Source organism: Nicrophorus vespilloides, unplaced genomic scaffold (genome assembly GCF_001412225.1).
Source record: "Nicrophorus vespilloides isolate i.1.1-1 unplaced genomic scaffold, Nicve_v1.0, whole genome shotgun sequence".
Taxonomy (NCBI): Eukaryota; Metazoa; Arthropoda; class Insecta; order Coleoptera; family Silphidae; genus Nicrophorus; species Nicrophorus vespilloides.
The window spans coordinates 263,783-284,876 of record NW_017097317.1 but is presented as its reverse complement, the minus strand read 5'-3'; the positions used below and the strand labels follow the sequence as shown (position 1 = coordinate 284,876).

Sequence of the window (21,094 nt, the reverse complement as noted above, 5' to 3'; positions counted from 1 at the left end):
TTCATTTTGTTCGGCGGAGTCACGCCGCCACCCTCATTTCTTTCCTGCAAGGGATTAGGGCGTTGATCCACTCCAAAATTAGTCCAAAGACTTGGTCGTGCTTACAGCTAGCCCATCAGTTTTCCCTTTCTCCCTTTATTATTATTTTCACTCGAAAAATGCGAACAGTGTCGTTCATTTAAAACATTGTTTAATGACTATTTCAAACTCATGAACAAAATTTATAATTTCAATAATTACAATGAAAAACTTATTACCATCAAAATTTTATCATCTATTAAGATTAATTTTATATCTGGAAAAGTATGTGCGACAAATACATTATTGAGTAACCAAATTAAAGCTAAATATTCACTCTACAAAATGTATTTATTGATATTATTGTACCGTTTGTCATTTAGTTGTAATTCGTTGTCAAACTTTAAGAAATGTTAGGGGCAATTTGGTACTTGGCAAGTAATTGAAATAAATTTAATTGAAAAGCTGGCGCGGGTTGAACATGAGCGTTTGCCATCGTGTTTATGTAGTGTTTTTTTTTTCGTTTCGTTTTTATTACTATCTGTACTATAAACGAGATGCTAGTAATGGCGAATGGAGAATAAACAAAGGCAATCTGGAGGATCTGCGGTTAAAGTCATGAATTGCGTTTATCACGTGCAATGCAAAATATTGCGATGAATTTGTTGCCCTCTGTGCAGTGATATGCCAATTTGTAAATTGGATGTTTATTTGCGCGGTTTTGCTTTTAATTAATTAACTACGCTTGTGGCTTATGCAACCAGATCATCTGGTTGTATAGAATAAAAAACTACACTTTTCGTACAATTTACTTCAGTTTGTCACTTGAATTTATAACTTTTTTTTTAATAGTTCGAGTTTTAAATAATGAAGAAATAATTTTAAATAAATCAAAATATAGAAACAAAAGGATTTTCACCAACTTATTTTCTTTTTATTTAACTTTATATAAAATTTAAAATAATAACTAAATAATTAATTAATTTTAATATTTTTAGTCAAATTTTATAAATTTCTTCAAATAAATCGATGTCCCAAAGCCGACAAACCTAGTTGAAAGTAAATAACAATATTGTTTAATTTAGTTTATTTGATGTGTGAAGAGATGTTGAGAGGAAATGCACAAATAAATGTGTTGTTTAATTTTTGTAAGCAAATGTGAAAAGGCATAATTGGTATAATTGACAGAAGCAAGCACGTTCATCGCGTGTATAATGCACGTATTAGTTGGGTCAAGTTTAACGTCGACGGAAGCGCGCGCGTTGCGTTAAGGGTTATGGTCCATTTGGGGTGAGGGGGAGATCTGCTGGCCCGGCTGCACCTGATCTCGTGGTTTGATAGAGTGTCGGTCTGGTAGATTGAGTGCCAACGTCAATGTTATGGCCTTGTCAAATCGCTCGTCAGCCGACTGGATCTATTGTAACTATCGAATGAAATGTTGCGGGGTCGATTAATTATTTTCCTGTATGGCGGCCATAAATTGTCTCATTTTTATGGCGCGCCACGGACGGGAGAGGTCCTGCAAACCGATGGAAGTGCGGAAAGACAAGAATGACAGGGTCTCTGACCCACCCTTTCCCCGGCACCATTTTCGGCCCGTGCACTGAATAGCAATGAAATAACTGTACGGAACTTTCTTATATTCCGAGGAAGGGTGTCCGCTACCCAATCCCTATCCCTATCCTTCCGATCAGTATCAGGAATGTATACATATATATAGGTGGTGCTATCATAACGTATCGGTCACTGTTTCAGACTAGCGCATCCAGAATCCTGGGCCGGTTTATATTGGGACTCCATTATATGTTGAAACAAGGGCGACATTTAAAGGTCGCGCCCTGTTCGCGTTCGCACCACCATCGATAACATATAAAGGATCTGTTTATTATGGCCTTGTCAACGCTAATAGGGGCCATTGCATTATGCTAATGGCTCCAACGAAGAATAATGTCAGAGGCGAACGGCAGGGGTATCGAGTTATTAAACATCGAAGGGCGAAATGCCGCTTCCAGCAATTAGAAAACGGCCTCAAGTCGCCCATTCCCACCCTCCCCTAAATCTGCAAGAATTCCTTCCGATTTAATACAAGCGAGCTGCCCAACAACGTAGGGTGTATAAAATAAAACAGTATAAACACGCCACTGCGAGATTGAGGAAGACGATGAGCAAGGGGAAAAAAGGAATAGGAGCAAAACAAAAATGTACACGCGCAGCTTATTATTAACCCTTAACTAAAATTGCAAGAATACTAGCTTGCATCAAACAGATACCTCACATAGTTAGCCATGTCAGCAATTTCAAATATTAGCTTTCTTTCCATTCAAAATATAATTACATCCTTGCAGGATATTAAGGCGCACACAGGATTACTTTTCTATTTTATTGCATTTTCATTGATTATTCATTATTTATCCCTCCATTTTCTCGCAGCAGAGAAATTCAGCGAGACAGGAATTAATTAAAGGAAAAACTGTTTGGATACATAATGCTGTATCAAAACAATGTATATACCTTAGTTTTCATTATTATCTATAAAAAAATATCCATATTTAATAATCAAAAGAAAAACAAACAAAAAGTCTTATTTATTATAATAATTATATATTATAAAGAGTGTAATATTAATTATATACTAGGTCAAAGTAGTGGAAGAAGTTGTTTTATATATGTATTAAAATAATGATTTATAAAGAAGTTATACATAGGTATTATTAATAGTATATGGATTTATCTATTTAGGTCGAGCAATTCTGTTTTTTTATAGATTTTTTTTGGAAAGCGAAGAAATAACAATCAAAGATGATCGCGGGTCCAACACCTCGGGGTCATAACTCAGCGGGTCTCTATCGCACTCAGCCAGACCACATTTAATCCCTTAGTCCCTTGGTTTGGCCCATGCTCTCTCTCTGATAGAAACCCCTGCGCAGACACACGCGCCCTTATAAATAAATTTGTAACCGAGTCCTTTATGGGGCCGTAATCATATAAAGAAGAAATACGGTATATTTTACGATCATGGAAAACTAGCAGCTCTATGACGGGCGAGGCATAAATGTTGTATGTAAACCATTACCCGCACACAGACTTCAAGATTGGTGTTGTCGGTGAGGGCCATGCAATGGGCGGAAAACCGACCCGAGGCCCAGGGCCATTGTATTCCAATTGCGGCCCGTAGCCAGCCACCCTTCCGCCCTTCGCGCTCTTCCGCCGATCCACTGCCGCCCTCGCTTGCAGTCACAACCACAGCCTCCCGTACCTACGCATACGGCTATAAATATGCATATGAATTACGAACGATTTTACCGCCACAGGAATAACAATTTTCTCTTTCTCTAAAGCTATTTTATTTCCACCCTCCATTCTTCTCGCCAGCTCTCTCACTCTCGTGCATTCCATGCCTCTTGCTCATTTTCACACAAAGCCAAAGTCTCACAAACGCATACACAAACATATATAAACTGGATATACAAACTTTCCAGAGAATCGTATTTATTACAACCAATTAAGATTATTACAAAAAAGAGACTACCACTCAATGAGACGTATGTACGTATTTCTAATTAGATAATTATAAGTAATGATAATTAACTTACTTATAATATAATACACATCATAATTACAAAATATAATTTTTCACTATTTTTTTTATAAATGATGAAAATTTAAAAAACAAATTGGAAATTTATTATTTTTGCATTATTTTCTTTATTTACACATTAAATTAAAACTATTTTTATATTCTAATGTCAAATCTAACCTAACGATATTTTTAAAAACCCATGTAAATGTTTTTAAGAAAATCCTATTCACTTTTTTTTCAATTTCTACAGCTCGTAGCAGGCGACTCGATGACAGTACGAAGAGTGTGTAGGAAAGGTGAGACATCCAGCAGGTTCATAGCAGGCAGTGACAGTACGAAGGAAAATTCGAAAAAATCATATTTAATAAATTAAAAAAAAAAAAACTAAAAATTGTTGAAATGAATGAAAATCTGAAATGTAGATCATTTATGTTGATGTTGGAATAGTACTCGAAGCATCCCCAAAGCGCACACTTCACATTGATCCCACAAAAGACAAAGATATTATATTTTATACAATATTGAATGCAATTTGCCTTGAAGAATTCCTGTATGCTGGATATGCCCGAAAATATTTTTATAAAATAAAAATATTTTTATATTACAGAACGAATTGCCGTGTCTCTATAATACTGAACATACATGAACAGGCAAAACTTGAACAACGAAAAACGATTTCTTCTCCCCCACATAACAACATTTATTAACTTTTATTATATTATTATGTTTCTCAATAAGCAATAGATTAGAAATGTATATGATTTAAACAAATAACTAGATAAGTCAAAAAGTTAAGTTTTAGAAAATTTATTAATAGACAAAATTAGTATTCTAATAAACTTCGTATAGATTTTACACTAGTTGCAAAAAAAGAGAATAAACTTAGAACTAAGATTCGATGATTGCACCACCACAGTGATATTGAGCATAAGCTAAGTGTATAGGATAGGGAGAAAATATTCGCCGCAAAGGGTAAACCCTTAAATTTAATAAAACCATGTCAAATTAAAAAAAATAAACTGTCAAATTTAAGTAATTTTAAATTTTCATATTTAATATTTTAAATTGTCAGATATTTTTTTTAATGAAAAATCTAAATTGATACCTGTCGAATATTATTTGTAGAAAGGATGTATGGTGCAAACCGTTGTCTCAGAAAGTGCTCTCGAAGAGAAGACCGAGTTAATCTTGGTTTGTTAGTGATGGGCAAAGCGAGGCAATCGGGGGAGAGCGGGGAAAAGTCGGGCCCGTTCGCTCGTACATTGAAAGGGACGAACTTACCCCTAATGTAATTTCTGCATTTAGGGAATAAAGGTTCGCAAAAAGGGATCGCGCGAGGGCAACTCCGCGCGGAATCGCAACTCAAACGGGTATTTTTCTGCACGGCGGTTTTCCCGTTCCATTCCATCCCTTGCAACTAACCATGTGTGTGTATGCGTATGTGCGGTTTCCATCCTTCTTTTTTTATATGCTGATACGTTGTTCACATTCACCGTAGATGGGTGTGCGTATGTATATATTCGTGTGTGTGTATGTGTGTGTGTGGATATGCGTACGTGTGTGTAATGAAAGCGCAACCACGACTTATAACTTTGTTTTCCGTGTGGCCGAGCCTTGTGATCCGCACTGAGAAAACACTCCTGCGTTCTGTGCTCTTGATGAAATTGCATTCCTGTGCAGATTTCCGTGAGGGAGGCATCCCGTTTTCTGGGGTCCCGGGAAAGCAACAGTTACTTCACTTCACGTCGCATTTGTTTCAGTGTTTGGAGGCGTGGTGTGGGCCGACGCCGCTCCCACAGGCTCGCTGCCCGGTTCGGCCACGGTCGCGGCCCCCACCGAGTGTCGGCACGCGGTCTTCCTTCAGTACAAAACCACCCCTCGTTACGATCGGGACGGCAACCCTCAAAGCCGAACGTAGTGTGCGACAGAAATACGTACCAGGACCATCGTGCAACTTCTTCGCATCATCCACCAAGTAAGTTCAAAAAACATTTATCACATAATATTTGTATTTTTTTTTATCCTAAATGCACACAAATATGAGTATTTTATTTTTAATAGCACAAACTGGAAACTTTGTTGTAGCCGCAACTTTGTTTCAAAACTAAGTTCAACAATTAACAGAAAATTGAATAAACCACTATTACGAACATTTATACGAGTTTTCTTTAAAAATGTTTTTTTTTTCACTTAATATTTTTCTTTAATAAAAAAAATCACTTGCGAAACTACAGTTAAAACTATGCAAAACTTGCTTTCGAAAATTACATACAACTCGTAAGTATTTCAAACTTTAAACGCGCAAAATATGCAACTTTCACACATAGTGAATACTTTTTATTTCATCCTAAATATTTTGATCTTTAATTATTTTCACTTCAAACTAAGTATTTTCTTATTTCTCTCTTTTTTGTTTTAAACTAAATATTTTAATATTTCAAACTTGTTCAAATTTGTTTTGGGAAATTAGATATAATTCGAATTTTTAACGCAAATTTCAAAAATATTTTTGGAAATTTGATACTTCTAAATATATTTTTATATATTATTTATTGACAATTCTATTTCGAAAAACTCGATTTAAGCAATTTGTAAGAATTTCAAACTGTCAACGCGCAAAATATGAAACTTTTAAATCTAGTTTAAAATTGCACATTTGTATTTCTCACTAATATTTACTTATTAAAATTTATGAAAACTGTGTAAAAACTTAATTTGCGGAAATATTTCGAACTTTTGTTGCGCTTTAAAAATAACTTTTAAAATTGTTTTAATTCGCACTACTTTTATTTTTTATTATTTTTATTTCACAGTATTTTGATATTTAATCTGTGTTAAAATACAAAACTTTTTTTTTGAGAAAATAAATGTTATTTTTACATTATGAAGCATACATTTTCAATAAATACTAATAGAATATATTAACCGTATTAATCCAAAATGTTACCACTTTTTAATCATTAATTTAATTATCACTTGACTTGTTACTTTTGCAATCACATTACGTAATTTGTGTAAAGAAAATGAAACGATTTCATTGAAATAAATAGGCCAGACATAGAAATAATGCATGCAGTTCTATTCAAATTTGTCTTCCATGTTATTTAGAATAAATTATTTTTGTCTTATCGTCTAGACCAGAGATCGGAATTTTCTTCACATCTTTTTACTACGTTTCATTCCAGTTCATTCATAAATAAATAGTGTGTATTTCTGAGAAATAGAAGACGACTGCGATTTTTTTTTACTGCATTCCTTCGCACTCGTAAAATATACTTTTTTTGTCAAATTTATTTTCATTCATTCAATTCTTTCAAACTTTTTTAAATAAATTCAATAAAAATCAACAATTATAAAGTAAATTCATTCAAGTATTAATTCATTTTACTCTTAAAATATCACAAGAAAAATATTGATAAAATTATTTTGATCTTTTCATTCTCAGCTTAAAATTTAATAATTTAAATAATTTCTAATTAGTTTATTTGAAGTCAAATGCGTCAAATGATTAACTGTAAAATATCCCATCAGACGCCAAACGAGTACTGGTTTTTATAATATATAACTTTACCATTTATGAAATTACTTTACCATATTTATTATAAAATTATTGATGGGACATAGTTTTTCTTTCATACTGTACTTAAACATCGGAATAAGTGTATATGGACATACCGGGTCGATTAATAATTTTTGAATATACAAACAAGTTTATATGAGAGAGAAAAAAGACGTGAGGATAAAAAAAATGGTTTTGTATAATTAATTTACACTGCCCTAATTTGTTTCGGTCCAATGTAAACATTTCTGTATATTTTTAAACGCTCAAACAATATTTATCTTTAGCGCCGACAAATTACAACAATTGTTCTGCTACTTCGAAAAAAAAGAGACTAAATAACGGACCGAGAACTTACAAAGAACCTAAATAAATCAAGCGTAGTGAAATATGTGATATTGCCTTTGTAAAACACCTTTATTTAATATTCGTACGGAAAGCAAATATATTTATTAAAATAATAATAACAAAAAAATCTGTTTGAAGTTTAAATTGAATTTATAAAATAAAGATTAGATTTTCTTATTGAATGAAAATTTATTTTTTTTGTAAAATAAAACTAATTTTTATTTTTTGGGCAATCATAATTTTCAACATGAAAGAAATAAAGAAATTTTGTAAAATTTTGTGGGAGGTTGTGGAAGTAATCTTCCAGTTAAGAGTGAATTTTCGCTTGTTTAAGTCGTCTCATTGCGGAAATTCAATTAATTCCTGGATAGAGAATAATCTTGCCGTTTCCGCTTACGTCGCAGTTACTTTCGCACCTCTTCCTTGTATCAGAAATGGATTTGCATTCGACGAGATTTCGTACTTTCCCTTCACTTTAAATGAACGTTCGATACAGGAAACTTATAAATGACGTACAGACGTTTATTTTTTTACATGATTCCGAGTAAAATGATCAAAAAATCACTTTTCACGCGAATAAATCGACAAAATCCTGGAACAAAGCAAATAAATTGATATATTCAAGATTTAAAACAGTGTATTAAAAAATTGTATTCGAAGTTTTAGAAAAGTTTACTATTTAAATTATATAATTATTAAATTAAATAATTATATAATCATGATTTTATGAATAAAAAGGTTAATTTGTATTTTCAAGGTTATTCAACTATTTTGTGAATAGAAACATATTTGTGTTGCGTTCTAGCTGATTATTCAACTGGAACAATTCAATCAATGGACATAGACGTTTGTAATTAGTAAAATTTTAACATGTCAGTCAAACTGCAATACTATTTTCACTAATCAATAAACACGTGTATTCATTAATAAATATCAATTAGATTGGAAACGAATCCCATTTATGTATCAAAACTAGATTATTTTTTTTAAGCAAATTGATACGTTTTATGAAACGGGATTACGATCAGCAAAAAAATACTCTAAATAGAAAAGTTCATTTATTTTCGCTTTTACGTGCTTACATTTTACCTTTTTCATTTAATAAAATTTATATATAGTTTACGTTTTTGTGAAATATTTTGAGAAATTGTATGTTACATGGAAATTTGTTGTAATCAAATATTTATAACAAATTATACAAAATATTTTTATAATAATTTACAAAATTCATACTAAAATATATTTTATAAATAATATTTAATCATAAATAATTATTTTGAACCTTAAATAAGTAAAAACAGTAGATAAATTTGTTTAAATATAAAAGTAAGTTAAATAAAATGCAATGGTTTTACGCAAATCCATATTTTCAATACTTTTATGTAAAAAAGCAGATTTTTTTTAAAAAACAAATAAATAAACACGTTTTGTGAAATGGAATTGTGATCAGTAAAATATCACATATTGTGAGTACAATGGAGGGTATATTTCGGTGGGTCGTGTAATTTATATGGAGTTCAATGTAAAAGCAAAAAATGGAAATACAGGGTTTTAGGAAAGCCGAAGTTAGAGAACTATCAGCCGCGCAAAAAAAAGCACATCGTATTTTTTCGCGAAGTTCGGTAAAAAGTCAGGTAACATAAAAGCGTTTAAACGGAGTTTGTGCTCGTAATAAATTTAATTCTGAAACTGTAATTCATTTCAGGCAGGAATCTGAGCAGAGCAAGCAAAGGCCCGAACCGAAGCATTTAAAAATTGCATGACACTTTCAACAGTTTAAGTGCCCAGACTTTCTGATGGAGACTTCCTACACAATTTTCGATTACGTAAATTACACACGTGGATTTAATGTATTTTGTTGTTTTATTTTTACGTCTGTCTTAAACAAAAACAAATCTTTGTGTCCTTAAACACGTGGATAAACTCTCCCTTCAGTTGCGCCTTGTGAATGAATATAAATTCATCTCTTAAGGCGTTCATCTTTATTTACGGCCTTGCAAAAAAAAAGAATAAATAACATCCGCTTTAAACGGAATTATGCAATACCGGTGCGTGTTTGGACGATGATTGCCGAATGCTTTGCTACAATGGGTCAGGGGGCATCCCCAAAGCGGAAACGGTTTACAAAACTTTTTGATCGGATTACGTGTGGAAAATAAAACAAGGCTCTACGTTTCGGACCCATTTTCAATTGAATCCCTCCCACACTGTGTGAAATTCGCGTTTTCCGATTCCGTCCTCTTTAAACGCTTCTCTTCCATGGACAAATGCGAAACCGGAAGTCGCTTGCTCGGCCTGAACGGTTTCCGGTTTCGCGAACGACGATAACTTCTCAACACTATTTATTTATGCGAGGCAAAATGCTTCTCTTTTAAAAAGTTCTTCAACTTTTTAATACACCGAAAGCATTGTCATTAGTTTAGCTATTTTTTCAAATTGCCTCCGCTTCATTCTATTCCGACGACAAATCTAATTTTAAAATGCAGTTTAAAAGTTTACTCGACGGTATAATTTCCTTTCAGCCAAAAAATCCATCTGTTCTTATATATTTTTATTTTGTCCCTATTTTCGTTTAACTTTTTCTTAAAATTCGAATCGCCAGATTCAAAGTTTATTAATTTATTATCAAAATGAGCAAATTAATTAATTATTACTCAATTTGATACTTGATGACGTATTTTTTTCATGACAGGACAACTTTTTTCAAATTTGAAAATTTGATTTCGCGATTTCGTCACCATATAAGGCAATTGACCCACAAAAAGGCGTTTCTATGCCCAAATAAGGATTGGTTTTATCATTTGACGTAGGTTCGCTTTTTTAACCATATATATGAGGATTAATCAATATCCGTTAAATATGACTTTTATTCAATTTTATTCGAAAAAAAATTCTTGTAAATGAAAATCATAAGAAAAATTACATTCAGTTCCTTTTTATTTGATAGTGGTATATCTATAATATTCATCTACAGTTTGCATTATCAAAGGTAAATGTAATTGAATAAAAAAAATGTGTATATGGAAATACGCAATTAAAATCAATTTTATTGAGTCAATTTAAAAGTAATTTGGCGTGTCGTAAAAAAACGATTAACCATCCGATAAAAATTAAAAGCATGAAATGATAAATTCGGGAAATATAAAACGAAGCCGAGGGAAAGAAAAAAAATAAATATGTATATACATGTTTATAAATATATCGTCGGGTGAGTAGAATGAGGAAAATTTTTCAATTAGTTGGGAATTCCTTTGAGCGCATTTTTCCCTCTTTATTTATTTCTGCGGCCAATTTTTCCACCCCTGAAATTGCAATTGCCGAAGTCGCGTATTATCGATTTTAATTAGGCATTTCTTAATTATCAACTGAAATTGCAATTTTATTTACAATTAACTTTGCAAATACAATAATTTCGTTTATTATGAAAATAAAGTTAAAACAAAATAACATTACTTGTAGAAAATCTAATTAATTTCATTAAATTTATTTACAAACATTTATTTAATTTTTAATTTTAATTTATATTTATTTAAATGTAAATTAATATTAGTTCCAATTTCATTGATTGACAATTTGAAAAATAATAAAATTGTAGCAATTTTTTTTTGTTTTCACAAATTGAACGTACTGTAAATAATTATTGGACATCAAAAAATATATTTTTTTTTCAGAAATACGCGAAACGCGAAATGAATTTTAATTTGGAATGACCAATTGTCACAAACATATAGATTTTTCTGCGTCATGTTTTTACAATAAACACATTTAAATTTATAATTTCTTTCTAATTAATATTCGATACATATTCACTTTTGTATTACAAAAAATACATTTTAATAATAATATTTAGTTCAGTTATTTCTGTCTATAAAGAATATATTTGTTATTTACCTTTACAATTAAAAAAATATCAACATAATACAATTTCTTTAATTTTTTAATTTTTACAAAATTTATTCAACCGATTCTTTTTTCGGTTGTGTTGAGTATTTCTGGCAATTTGTTAAATTTTAGTTATTTAATTTCATATTTATTATTAATTTTTGTTTTATTATAAAATTATTTATTTTTTGTACAAAATAAAATTTTTGATCATTTGAATGATTTAACGAACTTTTTTTATAGAAAGTCTATTAATTTAAATCTTATTATATGAAGGTATCAGAAAGCTTAAAACTTTGGGTTGTCGTAATATTGTTTGCAGGTTAAAAGATTAAGCGATTCCCGTTAATCTCTATGGCTTGTATATTTAGCTTTATGATAATCTCTTAAAAGGGTTTAAATTGAAGATCTTCGTTTTGATTGGTTTTAATGACAAATTTAGTAATTCAATTTCGTGATTATAAATCGATTTTGGTTATTTTGTTTTAACTTATTAAATTACTTAAAATTTATTTAAAGTTGTTGCCTTATGTGGATATTACATAACTTTGACATTTTTTTATTTCTTTGTGGAACTGACTGTTATTTATTTGTTTTTGTAGTACAATTTACTAAATGTGTAATTTAAAGTGTAGAAAATATTACGAAGTTGTGTAGTTCTGCAGTGCTCGCGAACTGCAATACAAGTAAAACATTATAAACTAGGGGTGAAAAAAAAGAGAGAGAGACTAAAGTGTGAAAGTTGAGAGGGGGGTAGGTTGGATTGAAAAAGATGGGGTTTCAGAGGGATGGAATTAAATGATAATTCAATGATAAAGTTGGGGGAGTAAGTGAAGTGTAGATTTAAATAAGTTAACGAACTTCCTGGAATACCGGTGTTATTATTTGATGAGGATCGCGTTTTTGCGCGCGGATCGATGTCCACCCGGCGCCTCCACCTTAACTTCTTCGCTGCACCTCGATTGGAAATTACCGGCGAACCGGATGGATGGATACATTGTCGCCATCCACCACCACCAGAAAGTCAAATTAAGGGTTGTAATTAGGCTAAACAAATAAACTGAGGGATGCTTCTTTGAGTCGTCCTGCATTGCCATTTAATTATTTCTGGATGCACTTATGCAGATTGGGAGGACAAAGTTTATGAAGTGGCCACGGCGAGTGGCAATATCGCAGAAAGGATGCGCGCTACGTCCTGCGGAGGAGGGGAATTTATACGTGCGTTCGTGCGAATTAACTCTTAAGTGTTGCGAGCCATAATTCCGTTGATTTGTGTTGTCGTGATAAGGGGCGTTTTTGGTGTATAGCGTGTCGATGATAAACGTTGCTGACGGGGATGGCCACCCCTGTGGACGGTGTCGCCAACCTCGTCGGGGTGAAGAGGCGGCGGAGGCTGAAGAATGTTTAATTAGGACACGTTAGAAATATTATTACGGCACGGGGTTGGGGGTTGTTCCTTGGGGTCGTCGACAGTAAAAATTTGCGATCAGTAATCGTCGCAACTCGAGCGTAAATCAACATTTTTATAGTCACGGCTTTTATTAAAAGCCATTAGTTTAGGGGTGCCGTGCGCGGGACGGATGCTTGAGGGTGCGCGGTACGCGTTTCGGCACCCTCCGGAAACTTGCGGTTGTATCCTCTGGTTCCGTAACCGACGGAACATATTCTAATAAATTCATTCATTTAATATACAACAAGAACGGAAGAAAAAACGAGGTGAAAGCAACGGGGTTGAAATGGAAAGAAAGGGATGAGAGACAACGCGTGCGAGTGAGGAAGATGTTATATGTATATATATATCTGCACACACGTACATTATGTATGCCAGTTTTATTGCAATTCTGTTATGGCGAGATACAACGTCAGCAGTAACTTATATTAATTGTGGATGCGCAGTTTGTACAGTTATTAAAATCCTCACCTATGGTTTGTTTCCATGCCAAAAGTATATACCATTATCACTTATAATTCATTAATAAAAATTCAATTAAGATACTTTACTTACTTTACTCTATAAATAAACCTACTTTATACTAACATTAAGTTCTTATTATGGTTGATCCTTTGATTTTATGAATTATTTTTATTAATTGGTCAAGCAAGAACATTTTGAATTAGGTAAAAATAAATATATTTTAAATAAGCCATTGCTTAGTATTAAATTAAATTACTATAGAAAATTTAAAACCTTTTATTCTGTAAAAAGATTGGAAATGTTTCGTCGCATGTTCCTGCGTTGAAATTTTCCATTTACAGTTTGAATCTTATGTTTGTTTCGTATTTTCTTTTTGTCTGGTTTTATGTTAATAATGAAGGGAAAGTCATTTCGAATCCTATGAATGTGCGATGGGTCTGTGGAAATTCGTTGGGCCCCTGGCCGTCGCATCGGGCATCTCCCTTAAGGGCGTTTTGGGGGATGTTCGCAATCAACGCGCTCGTCCATCTTATCAATAACGTATCTTTGTAGGCACTCGTTAAATTGATTTCCCTTCCCCTGTTTGAGTATACGTCTGCATGCGTGCGCTTGTATAAGTTTTGTTATATGTGTGTATAGAGGAGAGAGAGAGTAGCCACATTAATTTCCCGTGCATGTCTTCCCTTTCCGCCCTTCGGATAACCGCATGCGAGAAATTTGCATCCAATCTTACTTAACTGTCGATATTCGCAATCCATCACAAATCAATTTCTGCACATACGCACATATGGATGGGGGTGGCGCTTATTGAATTATTCAGATATAGAAAACGCACGAAGAAACGGCCGTCCGCCGGTTCTTCAACCCTTTTGTTATGGCGATTTGATGGGTCCTTCCTTACTTCCTTCCATTCCACCATCCATCCTCGGACATACTGAATCAAAAGCGGTTTTGCGATATTTCAACATCCACCCCTCAGACCGTGCGCCATTTGGCAACTGAGAACATCTGCTCGAGTGCTTAGCCATTTACTTTTCCTCACACCAACCTAATCACCAAAATATGTGTGTTTTTGTTTTGCTTTTTTTTCTCTCTTTCACCCTCCCAATACCCTTATTTCATCCAATTACGTTCATTTTTTTTTCCTCTATCTCTCCACACAATTAGATTTATTTTATTAAAAACTCTTATATAAAAAATAAACAAACAATAACTTGCAATTACACGAAATTTGATTTTAATGTGAAAATTGTTTATTGTACCAATTTTTCAACAAAGGTTCAAATAAGTGTACAAATATTTTGATTTTGTATACATTTTTTTTTCAAACACAAATTTCTCAAAAAAACTCTCATAGTTAATTGCTTCATTTTTCATAATATTGTTATATATTAATTATATTTCAAACGATTAAATAAAATATTGGCAAATCAAATAATTTTGTATAAAGTTTAAATTTATAAGTTGTATAAAAACAAAATTGTAACGTTTCTTTTAAGACAATTTTAAAATTGTGAAAAGTAGTAAAGTAAAATATATTATATAAATAATAAAATTCAAATAAATTAGTCTATTGACCAATTATTTTTTTTTTATATAAATAATTGAAATAAAAAAAATATAAATTCAATTTTTGTTTTGTATGGATTTTTTTTTGTAATTTATTTAAATATAAATTAATTTTAAGCACAATTTAACATAAAACTTATATAAAGTTAAAAATCAGTATTTAAATATATTTAGATTTAAATTGAAATTGACATTTTTTTTACGTGTGGTTATTGAATCTGTCCGAAAAATAATTACATTTGTATATACATAGTTGAAGAAGATAAAAACACAAATTTGACATAGTTATATAAAAAAAATTGTTCATTACTGTAATGGAATTATAAAATATTAATGTATAAAATACAAATACGGGTTTTGCAAAATCAATTGCAACTATGATATATATCCTATGATATATATCCTATGATATATATCCTATGTTATATAACAGTATTATACATATATAAAAAATTAAGTAATTTATATTTCATAAATTTCAATGAAAAGTGTAAAATAATGTATTAAGTTTAAACAAATTTGTTGGACATAATTATGACCAAATGTCAGAAAAGTTTAAAAATATATAAAAATAATTAACAATATTTAATTAATTAAGTTATAATATTTTATTTTTCTTAGCTCAATACATTTGTACGATAAATTTATAAGACTTAAAGTTTATACGAAAATGTAATAATTGATAAATTTAAACTAAAAAAATCGAATGGAATTGAAAAATATTTCATGAATTTAATACTAGTACCTTAGGTATTGTATTTTTTTAATAATTCATGAGAGGTATTCGTTGTATTTTTTTATGAAAAAATTATAAAATATTTTAAATAAATTTAGAAAGAAATTTTCAAAAATATATATTTTTTTTACCTAAATAAGTTTGTAGCATAAATTTATCTGGATTTAAGTTTAAACTAAAAATTTCGAATGTAATTGAAGAACATTTCATGAATTTAATACTAATACCTTAGGTAACGTATTTATTTTTTTGAAAATAACTCACGAGGCATTCGTTGTATATTTTTTTCTGTATTGGTTGTTTCCGGAAACAAAATGTTCTACTGCGTGAGTAATAAATTGTGAGATTAATTACCGAAAAAAAAGCAACGATTTTAATTAAACGTTTGGCTTGCGATGAGAGCTGTGAGTGCTTGTATGCGTGTGTATGCAGGGCCAAAATTCGACTGTGTTCGTATGCCTTAACAGTGGGACAGAGTAATATATAGATGTTCAGGGGGTGGTGGACCGTTGGTTTTTGTGCAAAACGGGGGGTTGGGGATAGGCCAGAAAATTGCAATTGGAGAGCGTATCGAGAGAGATTTCGATCGGGTATATATCTGTTTAGCTATAATATGTTTTGTCTGGGGGGTATCGGCCATAATGACTGAATGATTGACCGACAGAGTGGTGGCTGCCTGCCGCTGACAGCGATCATTTTCCGAGTGCTAATGAAGAGTTTTTTCGCTGACGATTCCAAACTCTCTCATAGTTCATTGGCGACGTCGGCCGATCTGACGGGACACATTATTGCTGCTGACAGCATCCGCGGCCTCATTTATATAACGCGCCTCCATCCACAATAAAACAACCCCCCACCTCCACGAACGCAACGCAAGGTCAATTTGATTTGCATGTCTCTATGCTAATTATTCTTCCTAAGTATTGACAGAGTCCTAGGCTAAAGGGATGGAGAAGGCGGAGAATTGCGGGGGGAGTTTGAGAGGATGGCAATGGGTCCCTACGAAGGGCCCCCGTTTTTATTGGCGGCCCCGATGGGACTCCGACGGCCCGCGTAGTCACACCTTCTCCATGTAACGCCGTCTACATTCCCTGCACGCCGCTCCGAAATTACAAATGGATGCCATTTAATTACATTGTCTTGGCAAGTAGTTGTAAAAGTAACGGACCAGGACTTGCTAAACGAGAACCATCCGTAATCAGCCTGATTTCCTTTTATCCGCCCTCTCTCTACTCTTGTATCAACAATAGAAACAGCAAGCGCACACACGCCCAGATCCTTAATTCCCTTCGATCACAAGTATCATTTAAGTTAAACCAAACTTTAATCAGCTAAAATGTTACCACAATACATGTATAATTTAGAATTAGTTTTACGCGATTCAATGCTTCCGAAGGTTTGCACGTAAGTCGAAGAAAACACAAAATTTTGCATTTTTGGCAAAAAAAATATTTTAAATTTATCTATTGGACATACCAATAAACATATATATTTTCAGACTAAAGAAGAAAGAGGTGTTAGAGCTTAGAAAAAACTAAAAACGCGTAAGTCGAGTACTGATTGTATATTAATAGCAAAATCATACTTTTATTTTTACCAATTATATATTAGTATTTTACTATCCAGGCTAATGACCATAGCAGTTGTTGCCTTATTAAAAAATAGCATAATTCAGTATTCTACGAAATACCTAGGTATTATGGATTTTAATCGAAATGAATATTATAAAAAAAATAAATAAATTTATACTGATGTAATTTCAACATTGTTATATAATATATTTCTATTGAATATAAATATATTCGATGTCCTTTTATTTTATAAAACTTTCCAATATATTAATATTTGTAAATAAATAAATTCCATGACAGTGTTTGTTACTACTATATTTAAACCAGCAATGAACAGACAATGGAGCACAAAATTCAGTTTGTTTTGTTCCTGAATTTCTCTTGTTGAAATGACAAGGGAAACATATCAAACATGATGCGAGATAGTTCAGTCACGCGAATTTATTTGATGCACCGTAAAAACTCTATTGATATTTTTCATTGCCAAACAGTAAAATTTGAAGTGAATATTTGTAACTTAGATAATTTTCCATTATAAATTTAAAACAGTTTATTTTTCTTTCCAAGTCAATGATTTTTAGAGAAAATATATTAATATTTGTCATAAAAATTCTATAATTAAAAAATAAATTATATTTAACAAAAAGGTACAGGAAATATGTTATATAAATAACGTGTACTTAATACTTTTCCTTAACGTAATTTCATGTTTGCAGGTGTGACTAACCTGTATATTTTTTTGCAAATTGTTTTTGCTATGCATTAAATATTATATAAACAAGCTAATGCATTTTTTCTCAAACTATGTTGAAATTAAAGTATTAATTTTTATATGAAGATTGATTGAAATAAATACGAAATAAAATCATTTGTTGGACAATTTTTTCTATTATTTTAATGGTTCTTTTCTGTACTATTTTCAAATTTTGCTTAGATCATTGAAAACACGTAGTCTATAAATCTATATGTTTTATTCTACGAAAATCCAGAATCATGAGAACCTTTAAACAGCAATTACACATTTAACCGTGCTGCACGTGTACCTATATTTCCGGTGGCAGCAATAATATTGCCGGATTGCATTACATGGCCGCATAAAATGATCAACTATTCAATTTAATCACTACTAAACATTAATTAGGGGGCAGCGCTATCAATATTTTCGTTTTATAGTTAAAATTCCCCGTCGAACTCGTAAAAGCCGGACGCCATTAAATTAAGTCGAACTAACGTTTCCGGTCTGAATCCGAGTACTCACCGGCACTTTTCCATCCTACATCAAAAAAAGAAGTTTTTACATATTTTGTTGGTTACAAAACTTTACGTAATAAATAGAGGGTGAAAAAATTAGATAAACTTTGGAGATATTTAATAGCAACGACGATGGGAGATGTGAAGGAGTAGAAGAGGAAGAGGAAGAAAAAAAACGAACATTTAAAAAGCCCTGTTGCGAGTGATTTAAAGTGCGATTAAACTTTAGAGGATAAAACTGTCCGTATTTGAATGGAACTCTTGTCATTTCAAAACTTCAAAAGATTTCCGCTACATTCTAACAGACGATTTATCTGTCATTGATCAATAGATATTCCATGTTTTCTTTCCTGATTCCTTCTACGTTTTTTTTTGATATTGTCCTCATGCAATTCACCGTTTCTTTCATGTGATTTCCTTTATGTAATTGATGGATACAATTCAAATTAATACATTTTTTAATCAAAAAGATATTATTTCCATTTTTTTTTCTAACCTATTACACATCAAATCACAAAAGATTTTTGGAAGAGTATTCAATGCAAAGTTTCCTGTGTAATGAATATGGCGGATATATCCACCGCTCATTATTCATTTTCGAACATCTTTTACAAACGAATTATGTTTATATGTATATTTACATGAAGTACTTATTTTTATGAAAACTGTAAGAAAATTTCATTATTGTAAGTATGAAATATATTAAGTAGCTATAACTAAAATATTAATTTAGAACTAGAGCATTGAATGTTTGAAGGACAATAATTGAATGGATTCCTATGTACTGAAGGATAATTTTTCAGCAGCAGATGGATCTTTTTGTGAGAAAGGACGTATAACTGTGCGTCCTTGAATGAGGGTGGATGTTCGGTATAAAACAATTTAATGGATTATCTGTTAATGTGCGTCGGTCTTTAAAGGTCTGAATAGCAGCAATAGCTGTAGTGTCAGTTGGAAATGTGCACGTGTAACGTCCACTCGCACACACAACGTATACAACGTACACAAATACACCGTAAAGAGCGGAAAGCCTTGATGAATGTCCGGAATTAATATCATCGGTGATTAATGAAACGGCTGCTGAACTTTACACAATAATAGATCACAATACGCATTTCGGCCGCCCGACAAAACGGGTCACTACTGCATGTGTGTTTGTGTGCATGTTTGTATGTGTATAGATGTGTGTGTTAGATTTGGATGTGTTTGAGGGCGGGGGAGGTGGTGTGGTGTTTGCGCCCGGCGCCTCCGTCAGATCCGAGAGGGCGCGCGACCCGAGCGCCCTGTGGCATTGTCGCATCGGTCCTCCTGTCTTAAAGGGGTGGAATGATATTTCATAAATCTGCATCGGACACGTAAACCCTTAAGGCGCGAATACGTGATCGTCCAAACAAAACAAATCTCCGGGTCTGCTTACACACTCATCTCCGGATTAACCAACCCCCGGTGCCATTAATACGGCCGCAAAATTTCCATCACCCGCGGTGCAGAATTTACGGTTCCCGATATCGTCCGCAGAATGCTGTCCATTGTGTTGCGCTTCAGAAACATCCTGTTGAAATGTTAATGGAACTTTAAAGGGATTTTACTCCGGCGACCGCTCAAAGTTACAGCAAACAGAGATATTAAGTAGTCGGCCAGTGCAATAACGAACTATTACTACTTACCACAACTTCCATCCACATTACACGCCCTATGCATAACATATACATATATACGTACATGTACAAGCTCATATAGAAGAAAATCGCAAATGGAAAAGAAAATCCCGGTCTGGCAACTCGAACATCAGAAGCTGGTTTGCTTTGTTTGAATAAACCTCCGGCGACAGCGTAATTAATTATCCATTTATCGAACAGTATTATTAATCAAAGAAATTGTATTCACATCATACGTATATACTACATACACATAATGTAGTTAAACTAATTTTCAAATAGAATTGTTGATAATACCTTTAATAATTTTGCGCATTGATTCTAAAATCTTCATGTACAAAAAGATCAGATAAAATTTAATTTAATGTATAGACTTAGAACAATCAAAAGATTTAATTTAATTTATAAGTTAACAACAATAACTCACTTAGTCCGGTTTCACCTTCTTTATCAACAATTAACAATTGGTGTTTAAACTTGATTAATATCTTTTAAACATGTTGATAATTTTCCACTAACAAAATACAGAAAAAAAATACAGTGATAGGAAATATTTTTTAACTAACACTGGGAAATTGATCTTATATTGTTGTAGCTATATTATTATCGGTTTTATAATCTATCTTTTTAAAAATATTTGATATATTACTTACATAATTTATGGATTGTGAAAATTTACAATAAATTTATTTTCATTTTTTTTTTCCTTATGCAAGAATTGCATTAAAGACCTTTTTTTTAATATGTTTGCTTTAAAAACGTGTATCCTCAAATATTTGTATGTTCCAAGGAATTGGTAATCTAATTTTGTAGGTAGTATTTCCCTATTTATTTATTTTTTTGGTGTGGAATAGGGTAGGATCGATCTTTGAAACACTAAATTATTGATCAAAACTTAATGCAAAGTCAAATTGAGAGCGTATTTTGGAACTTAGTGTAAAATCGTTCATAAAATATTCCGTTTTATGGATAAAAATGCGACCATGATACGGACCAAAGTAAGACAA

General features: G+C 32.1%; 1 protein-coding gene across 2 annotated transcripts in view; it reads left to right on the top strand.

The window, feature by feature from the left end:
* The first annotated feature begins 5,222 nt into the window (after positions 1–5,222).
* The window catches only part of LOC108559796 (lachesin), a 61,526-nt gene continuing 45,654 nt past the window's right edge, over positions 5,223–21,094 (top strand). The window contains exon 1 of one of the 2 annotated variants that reach the window (XM_017917151.1): positions 5,223–5,573. The gene's annotated coding sequence lies outside the window, so the exon portion shown is untranslated. The remainder of the gene's footprint in view (positions 5,574–21,094) is intronic. The other variant, XM_017917150.1, reaches the window with a different exon arrangement.